At 33.7% G+C, this 18,958-nt stretch overlaps 1 pseudogene; it reads left to right on the top strand.

Moving 5' to 3' along the window:
- Positions 1-12,690: 12,690 nt before the first annotated feature.
- Positions 12,691-13,565, top strand: LOC145139644 (zinc-finger homeodomain protein 2 pseudogene; annotated as a pseudogene).
- The last annotated feature ends 5,393 nt before the right edge of the window (positions 13,566-18,958 follow it).

Here is an 18,958-nt window from a genome sequence, read left to right as displayed (position 1 = left end):
AGATTTTGGCATTGTCATATGGAATCATTTTGAGCTAGCCTCAAAAGTATCAAGCTCATAGATTTGAACTAGATGAAATGATTTATACTCCATTGACTTGGAAAATGAATTCATCATTTATGCCATATTATGCATAAGACATGGTATATGATCATGTTGTAAGTATGTCATAGGCTACTGATTGTATACATGGTTAAGTCAATAGATGACTAAGAGAGCATTCTAAGAGTAATTTATAAGAACGAAGAGAATGTATATAAGACAATCAGTTTAGAAATGATATTTATGGAAAGAGATACACAAGATGTTAATTTCTAAAGAGATAGAAATAAATATGAATTATAATTGGATTTTGACTTCATTATGGAATGAAGGGCAAGTCTTGTTGGAATGAGGTCCAAGAAAAACATAATGACAGAATCTACTACAAACTAAGAACACACTAATTTAGAAGTTTAGTTCAAATATGATTGGATGAATGAGATCATTGAAAAACTATGTTGGCTCTTCCATTCAAGGATCACATAGAAATCTTTGTGACTTTGAGAGTATATTTAGTCAAGCTAAGAGACTCTACGTCACAAAATAACACGTATCATATTCTCCAAGAAATTTAATTATACTTAGAGTAAAGTTAAGTATGGAGATGATAGTATTCACAGAATTCACACATATTAAATTTTGTCAGATCCATTGATAAAGTCATTCTTTTGAGCTAAGTATGAATGGTCACACTTCATGTATAAGACTTTATTATTCTAGAAATGGAATTTTAATTTGGATTTAGTATTTGGATATTGGAACATTATAACAAAAAGTATTAGATAATGTTATGATATATTGGGATATAGTCATCACATTAATACTTGTTGTGTTCTATATTAACATGTTTAATCCATGAATAATGCTATTATTCTAAAAGTTCATAGTCTGTTATAATTTTGGGAGCAATTACAAAGTAAGACTAATATGAATTGGATTGGTTGACTTTCACTAGATGAAAGTAGGAAATTGGTTGTAACCAAGTTTCATAGGTACTTGTCGGAGAACTAGTATTGAACTTGACCCGCATCCAGATCATCTCATGGATCGCTATCATGAATGATACTTGATTAAAAGGTACTATCTTTGTATCCTTAACACCTAAGATACATAGTGGGACTTAAGTGTAGGGAGTAGTATGCTTTGATATGGTCAAATGTTGTTCCTTAACCGGGCAGTTATAAAAGTCATTTTCAAGTATGATGTGAGCTATGCAAGAGGCTTATGTAGTCAAGATGGGATTTGTTCCTCTTATGTGTTGAGAGTTAGACATCTAATGCGCCTTATCAAAAGTTGAACAACCAATGAGATTTATCGTGATCTGTATCTCGTGTTCAATATGATGTTTGTAGCAAAGGGATAACTGTTATACTTAACTTATACACTAATTGCAGCTTTGAGCTTTTTGGAAGTTGGGCGTTAATAGAATGGCACAAAGTCATATGTTGTTGGGGGCAGTGAAATGTTGCTAGATGTTCACCACTGTCTATATCAGTCTAATATGAATCTTGCGCAAGTGGGAGATTGAAAGATCTAGTATGCTCAAGAATCATATTAAAATGATATTGCTAATTAACATATGATACTAATGGGTCACACTAACAACAACTTGATATAGTTGATTATTTATTAGAAATTGATTTTAATAAATCTTCAATAAACTCTTATAATTAATTGGAAATTATTTATTTATTGGAAATACTAATTTTCATTAGCAAGTAACATAATATATATCATACGGTATTATTTATTAAGTCATGTACATTATTTTCGACTAGAAAGACTCTTTTGTCTTTTAGCTAAAAGTTAAAGTTTATATCTTATAAAGAGTTATGAGAATTTTATAAACTTCTCTTCTCTTTTATTTATAGAAAAATAAAAGATGAGCTAGTTTCTAGGAAACAAGACATGCTCTTTTGAATATAATAAGATAATGTAAGAATGGATTAAAAGGCATGGGAGACATGCAGGCTTTAGGATATGGAGTGCTTAAAGTAAGAACCCTTGGGTAATGATTTAGCTTTCTAAAGGCTTTCATCCCTTCATTTTTACTTACCAAAACCATAGATCCCTCATACTCTTTCATATTCTCTCTTGAAAGAAGTGTTAGAAGATTACTTGCTTGCATTTTTCTCTCTTTAAGTCATATTTGGATATGGACTTAAAGCTTAAGAGTTTTGATTAGCATCTACATCAAGTTGGCTTCATGTTGGTGTCTCAAAGGTTCCATATTCTTCATCAACTTCCAATTCTCCCAAGAGGACCCAAAGAACAACAAAAGTTGGTATTTCTTCATCCTTTCTTTTGTTGGTGTTTAAATCTTTCTATAACTTGCAAGACGATCCTTGATGGGAATAAAATGTTTATGTTATGTTCTAAATTTAAAGTCTTCCATTTGCCAAATTTTGTTGTTTTTGAAACTAATTTTGAACTAAAACCCAACAGTTGCATCCCTAAATAGGTTTATATATTCTACATCTGAAGAATCAAACTGTTTTACAATGTCTTGAGGAAGAAAAAAAATTTTGAATGGACATCAGATCTTGTAAAGGCATTCAAAGAGATGAAGATATATCTATCTTCAGCTCTTTTTATGGCCAAGCCTGAATATGGAGAACCCTTGTTCATATACTTAGTGGTGTCCAAGAATACAACAAGCATAGTCTTGGTCAAGGAGCAAGATGGTACACAAAGTTCTAGATGTTATGTAAGTAAGAGTTTCTTAGACTTTGAAACTAGATACTCACATCTTGAAAAAATAATATTGTCTCTTGTTTTCACTTCAACTAAACTACATCATTATTTTGAAACTCGTCATATCTATGTGAAAACTAACTATCTAATTAACAATGTGATGAGAAAACCTGAGATGTCAGGGAGAATGGCTAAGTGGTATGTATAAATATGTGCATATAACTTACAATATGAGCCAAGATCTACAATAAAATCACATTCATTAGCAGACAATGCGGCTGATTTGTCTTTTTTGGACCTTCAACCCGAAGCCGAAAAGGAAGTTTAGTGGGTTTAAGATACAGAAGAACGAAATAAATGGGCCCTATTTATAGATGGAGCTTCTAATTCTAAGGGACCATGTCTTGGAGTCGTACTAAAATCGCCACAAAAGGAAACTATACCCCACTCAGTGAATTATCATTTTCAAGCAACCAATAATGAGGCAGAATACGAGATCTGATCTTCGGTTTATAAATCTCTCAAGATCTAGGGATAAAAAAACTTCAGGTGCACGTTGATTCATTACTAGTTACAAACCAATTTAATGGAAAATATCCTATGAAAAATGAAAAGCTAGCTTCATATTTTAAGATAGCAAAAAACATGGCATCCATGTTCCAAGATTTTGACATAAAACAAGTACCTAGAGAGGATAACGCGGAAGCATATGCATTATCCAATCTTGGTTATGCTTTCAAGATTCATCCTGACATTAAGATTCCTACATCTTATGTCACTTCACCTGTAACTAGAAAAACATAGAAGAAGAGGTGGCACGTGTTCAATATCTTTAAGCGAAGGACCTCAATCCTAAAGAATCTTAGATTCAACCTATGCTTTGCTATCTCCAAGATAGATCCATTCCCAAAATGAAAAATGCCCAAGAAACTTCATAATCAAAGCTTCCAGGTTCAACATCGTTGAAGATATATTGTTCAGAAAATCAGTGGCACGCGCCTATCTTAGGTGTCTCAATGATGATGAATCCATGATCATCGTTAAAGATACTCACGAAGGAGAATGTGGTAACCACGTAGGAGGCTATGTAGTCTTCTCCAAGATATTTATGATATGATACTATTGGCCAACAATGAAGAAAGACGTGATGAAGTATGCTCAAAGATGTGACGCATGCCAAATCCATAGCAATGTCTTGCACTAACCAACTAAACATCTACATATTGTTATATCTCCATGGACCTTCATGAAATGGGGCATAGATATAGTTGGAAAGCTTCCTATAACACCAGATGGTAAAGTTTTCATGTTGGATAACTTCGTATGATATTGTAAGGAACTTATATGCATACATTTAACATTGACATGTTAAAATTAAGCTAAGGGAATATTCCAACGATGTGGAAAATCACAACGAAACAATCCTTGGATGAGGTTATCCCAAGATTTGCAACATTTCTATGTTGTCAATTGGTTTGAACATGCTCATGTTTACTATGATAGAGACATCCAAATCTAAGACAAAAATCAAAGATTAAAAACAACAGGGGCATCCCAAGATATCAAGGCGAAGTATCATCGTTTTGGTAAAAAAAATTGATCAAATATTATTCAACCAAAAAGGCTATGGTCACCTACCTTGTTATTTTTATTGATTTGAATGTGAAATTACAGAAATGATGAAGATAATACGAGTACAAATGTTGTAGTAGAACTAATTATGTGTGTAGTGTATGCATTACAAGTGTATTTATAGTCTAGACTAAATAACAATAAGTCAGATATTTTTGGGATCCTCTTGAATGAGCATATACAAATTGTTTGATTTGGTATTCATGTGTCTTAAGCATGGTTGAAATGATTCTTTGTTGAGAATAACTCTCATACTGACCATTTCTACACATCTGAGAAAAAGAAATAGAAATATGACCGATAAGAGTGTTAGGAAATAAAAATAATAATAGTCAGGCTCCTGAGAAAGGTTCATGATTTTGAAGGATCCTGAAGATCCGAGATCCTAAATAGGATTGGCGATCTTGGCCCAAACAATTGCCCCCAAATTATACCTACGAAATATCAAGGTTAATTTAAAATAATTAAAGGTATAATTTTAAAATAAATAACGAGAATAAAGATTTATAAGTTCTAACGGATAGGGTAATTTGAATCTTAATGGGTAGATTTCTAGCCGTTCAAACTGTCATAGTAATATGTCAAATCACCCATTTACCTTTCCACAATTTATGTATAAATAGGATATTTAGTCTTTTGTTTTTGCCTTACTCTTTCAGCTCCCTTCCGAAATTTATCGAATACCATCAAAGGGTACTATCCTCGTTGGTTTTCCTCTTATTTTTCTTCGTCTTTACTCATGGGTAAAAACGTAACTTGCTCTCATACAAATGTCATCACCGTTCCTGATGATAATTTCATCGATCAAAAGGCCTTGTCTTACGAGGAAACTTGTACTTTCGATGACAACAACATCGAAGCCCTGAAATCGGTTTGGGCTTTTCCCGCTCGTGCCGTTTTTAGAGCTTTTGATGCAAGGATGCAACCGGATTCCGTTTCTTCTTCTTGGGTCTATTTTCCCATGTACCCTTTCACCCTAGGTCTTTCTTATCCTTTTCCTGGGATTATTTCCAAGTTATTTGAGATTACCAAAGTCTCGTATAATCAAACCATGCCAGCGGTCTTGAGGATCCTCTATTGGATCGATCGATTAAACCACTCCAAGGATCTCAGGATTCATTAGAATGAATTAGCGCATGTCTACGACTTTTCGTCCAAGCATAATGATGGTTCCTCGAAAGGAAAATACTTTTTCATGAGACACGACTCCATTCCTGGTAGAGATCTCTTGCCACAGTCTTGGGTTAAAAAGGTAGGGTTTTCTATTTTATGCTAAGGATCCTAGCATTCACACTTCTTATGTTGTTTGATTTTTTTGCAGCATTCAACACTACCAAAATATAGGCCTTTAATGACATGCAAACCATGACACTCAAAGATTTATGATACATAAATGTGTGTGTCCTAAAAATAATGTCATCTCTCCCAAAATTTAAAGGATTTAGGACACGCATTTTTGCGTGCCCTAAAATTAGTGTCTAAACAAAAAATATAATAACACGGAGGGCACCTATAATAAAATTCGTGTCGTCTAAGGATGTCGTTTTATAAATTTTAATAGAACGCACGTTCCATCCTTTTAGCTAGGGGGAAAATGAAATCCCCAAAAATTAAAAACCCCGCCTTGCTGAAAACCCTCGCCTCCTTTACATGGCTGAAAACCCTATTCTCATCAGATTTCCAGAGCTATCTCCCCATTTTTTCGAGATTGTTGCAAACTACAACATTCTTAAACCAGGGGATTCAATTAAATATCATAACCCAAACTCTTTCTGGTAATTGGGAGCCAATTAGGGCAAAACGCAACCCTTATACCACTTTTTCTCTTAAGAAACCTCAGGTACATACACTTTTTCTCCTCTTCCTCTTCCTCTTCTTCTCCATATGCTTTCTCCTCCCTTCCTCGCTGGTGGTCACCGCTGCTGCCTACTTCAACCAGCCCTGCCCTTCCTTTTTCCCCAGCCCAGGAGCATCTGTCGACGACTTCTCCACTTCATCCGTTCAACAGATCGTTGATCATTGCCCCTACGATACCATCAACTGCTCCAAACCTGGGATTACGAAGCACCTACTATTCAGTGGGGGTAACCTAACTAAACCCTAGATTTTACTTTAATTTATGTGATTTATCTCATGATATGAATTAATAGAAATAATAGTTTGATTTATGTGGAGCTACTTGGCTTAATTTGATTCGAATTCGTTTCAAAATGTGATTTATCTCTTATGTAATTTTGTATCTACTAACCCAATTGATGGTATTTTTTTGTTTCAAAATAAAAAATCAAAACACAGGAACTACTTTATGCATACCCTTTTGATGTGGAGGCACAAAAGAAAATTAAAGTTGTAATCCGCCAGGTGCGTGGATCTATTTTTCATTTGTCTCAATCGTGAAAATATTATATAATATTTGGTAATTGCTTTAATAATATTTTATTTTTTCCATGTCCTTCCTCCAATATCAGATGTGCATCAAATGAGGGTTAGTAATAGTGTTTGTATATTTATTCTATTTTCATATTTGTATTTTTGATGTTTAAATAATTCAGTTTCAGAAAATTAACCTACTTAATACCCGCAACAGGTGTTCTTTATGATTTCCATTGAACCAGCTCCTATGCTTGAAGATAAAGAGAAATGGTTTGTCTTTTTCTCTTGTTTTAATATCTTCAATTTTGATTTTTTATTTTTTGTTTGTGTTTGCATTTCTGGTTCTATATTTTATTTTATAACATTTCATGTTCCAGGTCTCTTGGGTTCCATGATTTCACTACAAAATACCTTACAAAAGACCTTCGTATATGTCCCATTGCTTCTGAGTTGTTAAAGGCATGTTACTATAGCTTATGTTCTACGTTATATAAATGACAAATATACCCTTCTGTTTGTAATATACACACTTCACTTGAAACAACATATATTCATTGAAAAATGCAAATATGGAGCTTCTGCAATGTTGCCCAAGATTGAGAAGGCAAAGATAAATAGGTTTGCTATGGCTTTAGAAGAAGAAAACGTTGCTTCAGAGACTATACCATGATACGAGGTGTATAAATATATAACTATATATTTATATTTATATCTATTTATTTATTTGTTTATCTTTTTATTTACTATTGGGTTATTAAATGCACACAAAAACTTGGAGCAAAAATGAATGAAGAATATGGAGATACTGTTCCATCTAAGCCTCGTCAAGTGCCTAATGGAGTAACTATTGTGGTTAGTTCAATAAAACTTGATGTTCTAGAAAAGGAAAGAGAAGGTAGTCTCTCTGTAAATTTTGATTAATAAATAGCAATTTTTAATGTTAAAAGAAATCTTGTTGATTTATAATGTCATATTATTAGTTAAAAAATATTGAATGTGAGAAGGTGATTTTGGAAGTGTGATAATCCATGGCAGAGTTGATATAGAGAAAACAATTGCTTAAATATCATCGGCTCAAATGACTAAAGAGCCGTCATCCTCGTCAGGACATGGTCAAATCTTGTTAATGGTTGATCGTGGAGAAGATTCAGTTAGTCCATGGTATGTTTCTATATCATATAGATTAAAATAAAAAATATAATATTCATGTAGTTATGTATAATTAAGAAGATTTATCATATGTAGATCCTAACAACTATAATTAATTAAATAGCAATCCAGCAGTTTGAGTTTCCAGTGTTACATATAGGCTCTGTTGAGCCTTTTTATTTATTTTTATATGTTTGATATTTTGCATTGAGTATTTCTTAAATAGTGCAATTGATATTTTCAACATCTATGTATGATTTCCATATAAATTCATTTGGCTAATTGATTTCATTTGTTGGTATGAAATGCAACAAAACGCTTCCAGCGAGTTCAAAGCATACACCGTTTCTAGCAGGTTATTCACTTTATTTATATTATTATTTAGCGGTAAAATACTAGAATTTATCAAAAAATCACTTAATTTGTATTTATTTTTCTAGGTCTATCTAGTGACACATTCAAAAAACACTTGATCAAAATTTGCACCAGGTCCGTTTCATCAGCATTTTTGATATGTTTACAGATTTGTTTAAAAAAATTTCTTTGAGACTTCAAAATTTTCTTGAGCCTATATATTTTAATCCCCTTCGTGGAACTTGTAAGTCATTGTATCATTTTTCTATTTTCAATTTAAAGACACTCACCTCTTGGTAAATGTTTTCAATTTAGAATAATTGTTTTAGGAATGCAAAAAGCTGCCAAAATATCATTTTTATTTATTTATTTATTATTATTGGTAAAATTACTTAGTTTCGGTTTTTTTTAGTGTTAGATTCAAAATGTCGCTTGATCAACATCTATGGCAGGTCAGGTGTCATATTCACCATCACTTTTGGTTTATTTATCAAAAAAAAATTATCAGCACTTTTGGTTTATTTCTAAATAAAATAAATAAATAAATAAATAAAAACTTTCACGTTGTAAGAGAGCTTGAAAATTTATTGTTCCAAGTCATGAATCAATTGATTTGAGCACCATTTCTTTCAGGTCCGCTGTCATTATATAGTTTCACTTATTTGGTTTTATAAATAAAGTTTTGCTGTTTTCAGTTTCATAATAATTGTTTTAGAAAAATCTATTAGCAGGTTCAGAAAGCCAATTGATCAAAATTTGGATGGGCTATGTCAGGTTCAGAAAGCCACTTAAGAAGATTCAGTTAGTGTGAATCTGTAGTTTTACCATACATATACTCAGGTTGACCAAGAAAGTTGCTACAGTTAAAACAACGAGTTCTGAACCCACATCACAAGCTACTGGAACCAATGGTGGTGTCATCACCGGGACAAGGTAATGGTAACAATAGGTGAAGTTTATAATTATGGGTTTGTTTGAATTTGGTTGCAGGCATCAAAGTGTGGCAAAAACTCTAGTATGTTAATTTTTGTTTTTTGGAAATAACATACATACATAAGAATCAGATAGATTATATATGATTTTGCATTTTTTTTGTTTTCAGAAGGAGATATGCCTGATGGGAGCTGGAAGTGTGGTAAATATAACAACATAAACTACCCATTCAGAACGAAATGCAACAGAAAGAAATGTGGTGCTGAAAATGAGAAAATATACATCCAAATGGAACTGTGTGATCAGATTCTTTCCATGATCAACAACTCCAACATATTATATGCAGAGAGTGAAGTGTTGGAAGTAATGCACCATGTTGATTTTTTTAATATTCAATGATATTCATATCATATTACATTATATTACTAAATTATGATTATAATTATGGGTTTGGTTATAGATTGCCAAGGCATTACAATGTATTAAAGTTCTTTTAACTTTTTTTTTGCTCGGTTATTTTCGGGTTGCTTCTTAAAATTGAAAGATGCAATATCAGAACATGGATATTTCTGGTCTAAAGTAGTTGCATGTGTTCCTCCACGAACCTATACTCAATCCTCCATTGCTTCTATACAAGTAAGTATTCCACTCCCTCATCTTTTACATTGTTTTAGTTGAAGGTTAAAAGTTGGTTTTAGTTGCTCATTCCAAAATCCCAATAAATTTATTGGGATTTGTTGGTTTATGTGAATCTAATGATTCCATTATTCAAATTTGTAGGTCTTGTTGATGTGCACAGTGTCAAGTAAAGTAGCTCGGATGTTGTGAAGGTAGGCAACAAGTTATTGTAGTTCGACTATTATTTGTTGATGACTTTCATCTCTTTCACATTTGATGTATTACATTTGTCTACTATTGGAATGATTATTTGTATGATATTAAATTTTGTGCAATGGATTGTATTTTTTGTATATGTTATTTTATTTTCTATTATGAGACATTAAATGCAAATTTAATTTGAAAATTAGTAAATCTATAAATATTGTTTTTAAACATTTAAATTTACGTTACGCAAAAATGTATGTCATATTCATTTATGACATGGCCTTTCTTGACAGGGGCTTTAATGATACGCATTACGTCTCGTAAATGTGTGTCGTAAATACGATTCGTAAAGTTACGATACGCAAATGCGTGTCGTCTTCCTTTATGACATGGTCTCCCTTGCCATGCATTTGCATGTCATTTGTACCCTTTTATGACACGCAATGCGTGTCATTAAAGGGTATTTTTCTAGTAGTGCAAGTTTGAAGAGTTTGTTCCTCCTGGTGAAGACAATGAAGATAGGATCGGAAATTTCCTCGCCTTGCCCGAGATTGACAGAACGTTCAAGCTCGACCATCCTAGCCACCAAGAAAGCTCAACTGCCATTATCCCCATGGCTACCAGTAAGGATCCTAAATTTTATTTTATTTCATATGAAGATTCCTGAACTGACAAAACTTTTTTGTTATGCTTAGGATCCAAATCTACTCGTTCTAGTGCACGTTTTACCCTTGCCAACCTTGATTCTGCTATGTCCATCGACCAATTGGCAGATAAGAAAGAAAATTTTTCTCTCTTCTTTCCAAGAAAGCTCCCATAGATTTGACTATCAAAACTTCGGGATTCCGAAAAAAGAAATCAACTAAAGTTTTTAACCTGGAGAAACTCAGGGTGGACGAAGAAATTAAGAAGTTTCTCTCATTCTCTCAATCTGTAAGTATCATTGTAGTTTCTTATATCTGGCACCAGTTTTCTCATTGTTGCTTACAGGTGACTGATCATATCTCACATTCCTCTAAGGATCTCCAAGCTAAGCTCAACCGGATCAAAAATGTAATAAAAAACTAAACACAATATTTAGTGTGGTTCGGTCAAAATGACTTACATCTACTGGCCAACGAGAGATAATGAGCGAGATATATATATATATATATATATATATATATATATATATATATATATATATATGATTTTATTCAACTTCCAAGAACAATTACAATCACTCACCAAGGTTGCACCTCACTTGAGCTCTCAAAATAAAAGAATTTCTCTTGCTTACAAATTATTCCAAAGGATGTGCTCTCAACCTCACAATGATTTGCTATGTTGAAACTTTTACGCAAAATGTTCATGGAGATGTGTGCTTATTTATAGAAATACATGGAACCTTAATTCTGATAGGTCAAACTCATTCATAATTAGCCATGAAGGGAATGCCCTAATTTCCAGTCAATCACAAAACACCATACAATTGCTTCTAAAAACTTTAACCTTGGAGGATTTACATGACCACCTACCATACATCATAGCATGTTCAACAACTCCCCAAAAGATCCATGCCAACGTATTCTCAACCCCAACAACACATTATGATTCATGCAACGCCTTTCACCGGCCATAAGAGCTTTCTCTGACCATGAAAGCTTTATGTCATGACAGAGAGATTTCTCTCATTATAAGAATTTTCTGTCACCAAATAACTTTCTCTGGCCATAAGAGTTTTTTTGTCAAAACTTCATTCCCCAACATCTTAACACTATAAATAATTTATTAACCAATTTTGATATTGCCTTAGTAAGAAAATATACCTAAATGTTACATTTAAAAAAAATGATGATAACACTTTATTTCACAAGTCAATAAATATATTTACGGCTATCGTGCTAAGTAACTTATATATTGTTTAAGATACTTAAATAATAATAATAATAATAATAATAATAATAATAATAATAAGAGAAATTAAATATCCTTCTATTTTTTATTCCTACAAATCCTCCTACCAAATTAAATAATGACATATGTAACATTTAATGTTCATTTAATGATATATTTTAATATATTAATATGACACATGTCATCATTTAATTGGGTAGGAAGATTTTATTGAACAAAAGTAGGAGGATATTTAATTTGTCTAATAATAATAATAATAATAATAATAATAATAATAATAATAATAAGTTTTACATCATGGTAATAAAATAATTTGTTTCGTTGACGCAATTTACCCAAGATATAACACATTAAATAAGAGGGTAATTAAGATGAATCGTAAAAACTAAAAAATGTTTCAAAAATGTGAATAGGAGAATTTGAATAGGGGCCCACGTGAAAAAGGTCAACTAAAACCGCCATCAACATCTCAAAACCTGATTTCCTTTTCATGTGAAAGAAGCCATCTTTTTCGCTATTGAAGCCTCCTTTTCTAATATTTGTTTTCTGCTATTAATAAACAAATAGTACTTGTTAAAATCCTATGAATGCAACCCCAATAAGATATTTTAAAAAAAAATGTAAACAAAAACAATAAAACCATCTTTTTGTTGGTTGTCACAGAAAACATGGGTGAGGAATTTTGGAGTTTTCTTAATTTTAGTAATCCACACTTGTTTTTATCTCACAAAAGGAGTTGATTCATGGCGATACCCTTCTCTCTCTATTATTTACATATTTTCCTATTTTAATCTATATTTATGTAATTATAAATTCGTGTATAAATGCATATACATCATTATACCTATGTTATGCTAATTCTGTTCAGTTTCTAATTAATCGGTGAGAAGTGTGTGTGAAGCGAAGACTGAAAATGGACCATCATGAGCATGAGGAGGAGGAGGAGGAGGAGGAGGAGGAGGAGGAGGAGACTGTGACGCCGGTTGCAAATTCTGGGAGGAGGAACGGAGGAAGTGAAAGATTCCGGTACATGGAGTGCTTGAAGAACCAGGCATTCAGCATTGGCAGAGAGGCTCGGGACGGATGTGGAGAGTTCATGCCGGCCGGTGATGAAGGCACCTTGGAGGCTATGATTTGCGCCGCTTGCACCTGTCACCGGAACTTCCACCGAAAAGTACTTGAGGTGCAACCGCAGCACTACCAGGCTCCGTTTCACCACCACCAGATGGCACCGCCGCCGTTTTATTGCCACCACAACCCTGCTGGATACCTGAATGTGATGAGATCTCCGCCGTCTCACCACCTGCAGCGTCCGCTTGCTCTACTGCCTACATCAAGGAATGATGTTGAAGACATATCAAACCCTAGCTCTAGCAGAGTTGGTTCCAAAAAGCGGTTTCGTACGAAATTCACCCAGTATCAGAAGGATCGGATGCTGCCGTTGGCGGAGGCGTTAGGGTGGCGCATTCAGAAAGAAGATGAGGCTGTCGTACAGCAATTCTGCGCTGAAACAGGCATCAGTCGTCAAGTTCTCAAGGTCTGGATGCACAACAACAAGTATACACTCGGTAAAAGGCCATAGTTACTCACAGTTCGATGAAACAGAAGTGATTTCATCTCAAGTTCTAGAGATAAGTTAGGGTGGTTTTCTTTTTCATAAGGTTTACATCGATCATGATCTGAGATTTCTCACTCTAGATCGAACTATATCTAAAATTAGGTAGTTGTGATTAATTCGAAGCTCAGAGATGCTAGAATATTTTAATCAAGACGTAATGATTGTGTGTTGAATTTTCGGAGTTGATAATCGTTGATTGTTGTTTGTTGGCGTATATAGATGTTCATGAAGCTTATTTATTAATCATGTCATTTCACACACATTCACATCGTACTGAACATAAAGATTTAATGCAGTGAGAGAAGATGACGACGTTGATTGTGAATTAGGAAGACGTGTGATACATGCAAAGCTACCATAATTCATATCTGTCACCTGATATTTGCCTCTCTCTCTCTCTCTCTCTCTCTCTCTCTCTCTCTCTCTCTCTCTCTCTCTCTCTCTCTCTCTCTCTCTCTCTCTCTCTCTCTCTCTCTCTCTCTCTCTCTCTCTCTCTCTCTCTCTCTCTCTCAAATACACAGTCAAACAAATATTAATTTGGTGTATACGAGCTTCGTCAACTTGTGTTCGTACTACTGCATGGCGTATTAATGTTTATTAATATAGAAGGTTTTAGTTACCGACAAAAGAGACAATTGTGGCCTGGCACTTGGCACGACGATTGTAAGGTTTTAGGTTTGAGCATTATTAATAACAACTTCGAAGCCAAAGTTTAACCAACCAAATAGCTACAAATTTATAAAAGATAAGCGATATGGATACATGCTTACCGACGGAGTGTTATAAAAGATAAGCGATATGGATACATGTTTACCGACGGAATGTTGGTGATTTTATGTGACTAGTGTTTTTTAATTGTGATTGGTGGTGAATCTGGTGGTTAGCACAACTTAGACGGCTTTTATTAAAAATAGACACATACTCGATGGGCCTCTTATTCTAAACGAAATAATCACTTGGATAAAAAAGAATAAAAAGAAGTCATTCAATTTTAAAGTGGATTTCGAGAAGGCTTTTGATAGTCTTAGTTGGGAGTACCTAGACTCAATCTTTCAACAAATGGACTTTGGGGTTAAATGGCGAACATGGATCCAAGGATGCTTATCGTCAGTAAGGATCTTGGTGCTTATAAATGGTTCTGGAGCCTCGGAATTTTGTATGGGGCGTAGGTTAAGACAAGGTGACCCACTATCCCCATTCTTATTTATCATCGCAGTTGAAGGTCTTCATATTGCAATGGAAACGGCAAAGGAAAGGGTATATTTGAAGGCATCCAACTACCCCAACAAGGACCAGTCATATCACATCTACAATATGCAGATGATGTAATTTTCACGGGTACTTGGTCGATTGAAAATGCAAAGAACCTGATCAGAATCCTGAGATGTTTTGAGCTATCATCGGGACTCAAGATAAATATGTCTAAAAGTAAACTATATGGTTTTGGTATTCAAAACTGTGAGCTGGAGTTGGTGGCCCGAAGTTTCAATTGTTTAGTTGGTTCTCTTCTATTTATGTATTTAGATCTTCATGTAGGTGCTTCTATGGAAAGAACAACATACTAGAATCTTATCATTGAAAGATTTCAGGAGAAATTATCAAAGTGGAAAGTAAAGACCTTGTCATTTGGGGGCGGTTAACCTTATGCAAAGCAATACTGAGCAGTCTTGGTTCTTTCTACTTCTCTATGTATAATGCTCCTATTAAGGTTATTAAAACTCTTGAAAAGATAAGGATGAGGTTCTTTTGGGGTGGTTGCATGGAATCAAGAAAAATGGAATGGATCGCTTGGGAAAAGATTCTTGCAGCTAAAGATAGAGGCGGACTTGGAATTGGTAGTTTAAAGGCGCAAAACTTAGCCCTAATAGGGAAATGGTGGTGGAGATTTAAGAATTTTCCTAATAGTATATGGGTTGGAGTGATTAAATCTATCTACTGATCTGATGGTGGTTTTTCCAAACCATCGACAGAAAAAAGACGAAGTGGAGGTTAGGGTATAATTGTTAATATTCCAATAACATTAGAGAAAGAAAATGTGACTTTTTGAACCATTTCCAGCTGATAACAAACGCAAATGGAACATCAAAATGGGCTTGGTCACTTGATCCATCTGGGGTCTATACTGTCTCATCGTTGAGAATTCATATCGACAGTCTGACCCTTCCTCATAGTGATGGTATCTGGTCCTGGAACCCACTAGTACCTGGGAAAATAAATGTTCTAGCTTGGTAAACATGTCATGGAAATTTGCCATCCATGGTTAATCTATTCAAACTTGGCATCAGTTCTTCTAACATGTGAAAGATGTGTAATGGAGCCCCAGAAACAGAAGGCCATATCTTTGTGGGATGCCCAGTATCAAGAGAAGTTTGGTTAAAAGTGCGAAAATGGTGGCGATTATTGGATTCCCCTCTCAACTCTTTTCGGGATATGCTAAAATGTAAAACAAGGCTTGGTGGTCATCAAAGGTTGCTAATGATTCATGAAAGCATAATGTTGGTCTTTATGTGGGTGATTTGGCGATATAAAAACGCTAAGGCCCATTCTCCAAGTTCAAAATCACATTTGGTGTTGGCATATGAGGTACAAACCCTTTCCCATTTATGGATCAATGCTCGGAAACGGAAATGACAATATCTAAGATGGTGTGAATGGAGTTGTGATCAATTTTAGCATGTTATATCAGGCTTTAATTTTCTTAGTTTCTTTTGTATTTGTTTCATCTTTTGTACTTCTCTATTTTGTACCTCCTAGCCCCTGGCTAGTTTTCTGTTTAATATTATGTCTGCCTGCCGTTCAAAAAAAAAACATTTAGAATGAAGTATTTCTCACAGAAAATGATTCCTAATCTTGGGTTGATGTTTTTCTTTTTTATTTCTTCAAGTTATGCATATGATATCATAATTATAAAAAAAATAATAATAATAATAAATAATAAAAAAAAACTATTTATAGTAATTTTCAAAGTATTTTTCTCAAAAAATACAAAACTTCAATTGTAATAATTATTTTTATTTTTTAAAAGTAATTTTATACAAAAAATTGTTTTCATATTACATAGATGGTGTTTTTGATTGTTTTTCAAAACAACTTATTTAAGTTGATTTAATATTTTTTAAAAGGTGAGTGACTCAAAAAATTGATTGTCAATCTTAAAAACATTTTTAAAATATAGACACATATTCGATGGGCCTCTTATTCTAAACGAAATAATCAGTTGGATAAAAAAGAATAAAAAGAAGTCATTCAATTTTAAAGTGGATTTCGAGAAGGCTTTTGATAGTCTTAGTTGGGAGTACCTAGACTCAATCTTTAAACAAATGGACTTTAGGGTTAAATGGCGAACATGGATCCAGGGATGCTTATCGTCAGTAAGGATCTTGGTGCTTATAAATGGTTCTGCAGCCTCGGAATTTTGTATGGGGCGTAGGTTAAGACAAGGTGACCCACTATCCCCATTCTTATTTATCATCGCAGTTGAAGGTCTTCATATTGCAATGGAAACGGCAAAGGAAAGGGTATATTTGAAGGCATCCAACTACCCCAACAAGGACCATTCATATCACATCTGCAATGTGCAGATGATGTAATTTTCACGGGTACTTGGTCGATTGAAAATGCAAAGAACCTGATCAGAATCCTGAGATGTTTTGAGCTATCATCGAGACTCAAGATAAATATGTCTAAAAGTAAACTATATGGTTTTGGTATTCAAAACTGTGAGCTGGAGTTGGTGGCCCGAAGTTTCAATTGTTTAATTGGTTCTCTTCTATTTATGTATTTAGATCTTCATGTAGGTGCTTCTATGGAAAGAACAACATACTAGAATCTTATCATTGAAAGATTTCAGGAGAAATTATCAAAGTGGAAAGTAAAGACCTTGTCATTTGGGGGCGGTTAACCTTATGCAAAGCAATACTGAGCAGCCTTGGTTCTTTCTACTTCTTTATGTGTAATGCTCCTATTAAGGTTATTAAAACTTTTGAAATGATAAGGATGAGGTTCTTTTGGGGTGGTTGCATGGAATCAAGAAAAATGGAATGGATCGCTTGGGAAAAGATTCTTGCAGCTAAAGATAGAGGCGGACTTGGAATTGGTAGTTTAAAGGCGCAAAACTTAGCCCTAATAGGGAAATGGTGGTGGAGATTTAAGAATTTTCCTAATAGTATATGGGTTGGAGTGATTAAATCTATCTACTGATCTGATGGTGGTTTTTCCAAACCATCGACAGAAAAAAGACGAAGTGGAGGTTAGGGTATAATTGTTAATATTCCAATAACATTAGAGAAAGAAAATGTGACTTTTTGAACCATTTCCAGCTGATAACAAACGCAAATGGAACATCAAAATGGGCTTGGTCACTTGATTCATCTGGGGTCTATACTGTCTCATCGTTGAGAATTCATATCGACAGTCTGACCCTTCCTCATAGTGATGGTATCTGGTCCTGGAACCCACTAGTACCTGGGAAAATAAATGTTCTAGCTTGGTAAACATGTCATGGAAATTTGCCATCCATGGTTAATCTATTCAAACTTGGCATCAGTTCTTCTATCCATGGTTAATCTATCCAAACGCCCTCGTAGTATTTAACATTTTTATCTTTGCAAACAAGATTTTGTAAATGAAAAACATTTTTTAACTAGTTAAAATACATATAGTCTGTATACTAAAATGATATAAAATATGTGTATGTATAAATTTTATAAAGATAAATCTTTATTTGATTAAAAAAATCAATTTTCTTTTAATTTATTTTTATTAGGCTTCTAATTAGACATAACAAACAGAATGTTTGATTAAATTCACTAGACATCTTATTATCAATATTTGGCTTTTGTTTCGATAAATGTTGTTTAATTTGAGCTGTGGGCAACATCGGCCGTTAAAAAGAAAGAAGAGGTTCCTTCTGTTTTTTGTCAGCATTTTGTTTTTATTGTTTGCTTGTCTTTTCAACCTTAGATTTACTTTTGTGGATATAACTCGCCTTTTCTTTTGTTTTGGGTTTTGCTGATAGTATGATATTGATACCCTAACTTTTTGAGTTCATCATTATACACATGGTTGATATTGAACATTACAACCATGTTTTCTTATTTCATGGTAACATGTCATCTTTCCATACCGGTTCACATAATATATAACCAATTGTCATGGAATAGTAAACATATTTTACTTAATTCCATCCAACTCCTTTATTACACTTTTTTCTAGACAGTTATCACGGTTAAAAAGAAAATATTGTACAACCTAATTTCAAAAAGCTTTGATGAAATCACAAGTATTTCTTCTTTCCTTTATGATTGTGCATAAACAAACACATTTTCATTTCTAAACTTAAAAAGCCATCATCCCCTACCCCTATAATTATAAGTCTAAACAATGTTCATAAAATTTCAATATGAAGATCCAAAAACATGCAGTGGAATCTTTTCATGTTTA

Source organism: Lactuca virosa, chromosome 9, assembly GCF_052849685.1.
Source record: "Lactuca virosa cultivar CGN04683 chromosome 9, Lactuca_virosa_CGN04683_v6, whole genome shotgun sequence".
Lineage (NCBI taxonomy): Eukaryota > Viridiplantae > Streptophyta > Magnoliopsida > Asterales > Asteraceae > Lactuca > Lactuca virosa.
The sequence above is the reverse complement of the archived record's forward strand: the minus strand, read 5'-3'. Positions and strand labels throughout refer to the sequence as shown.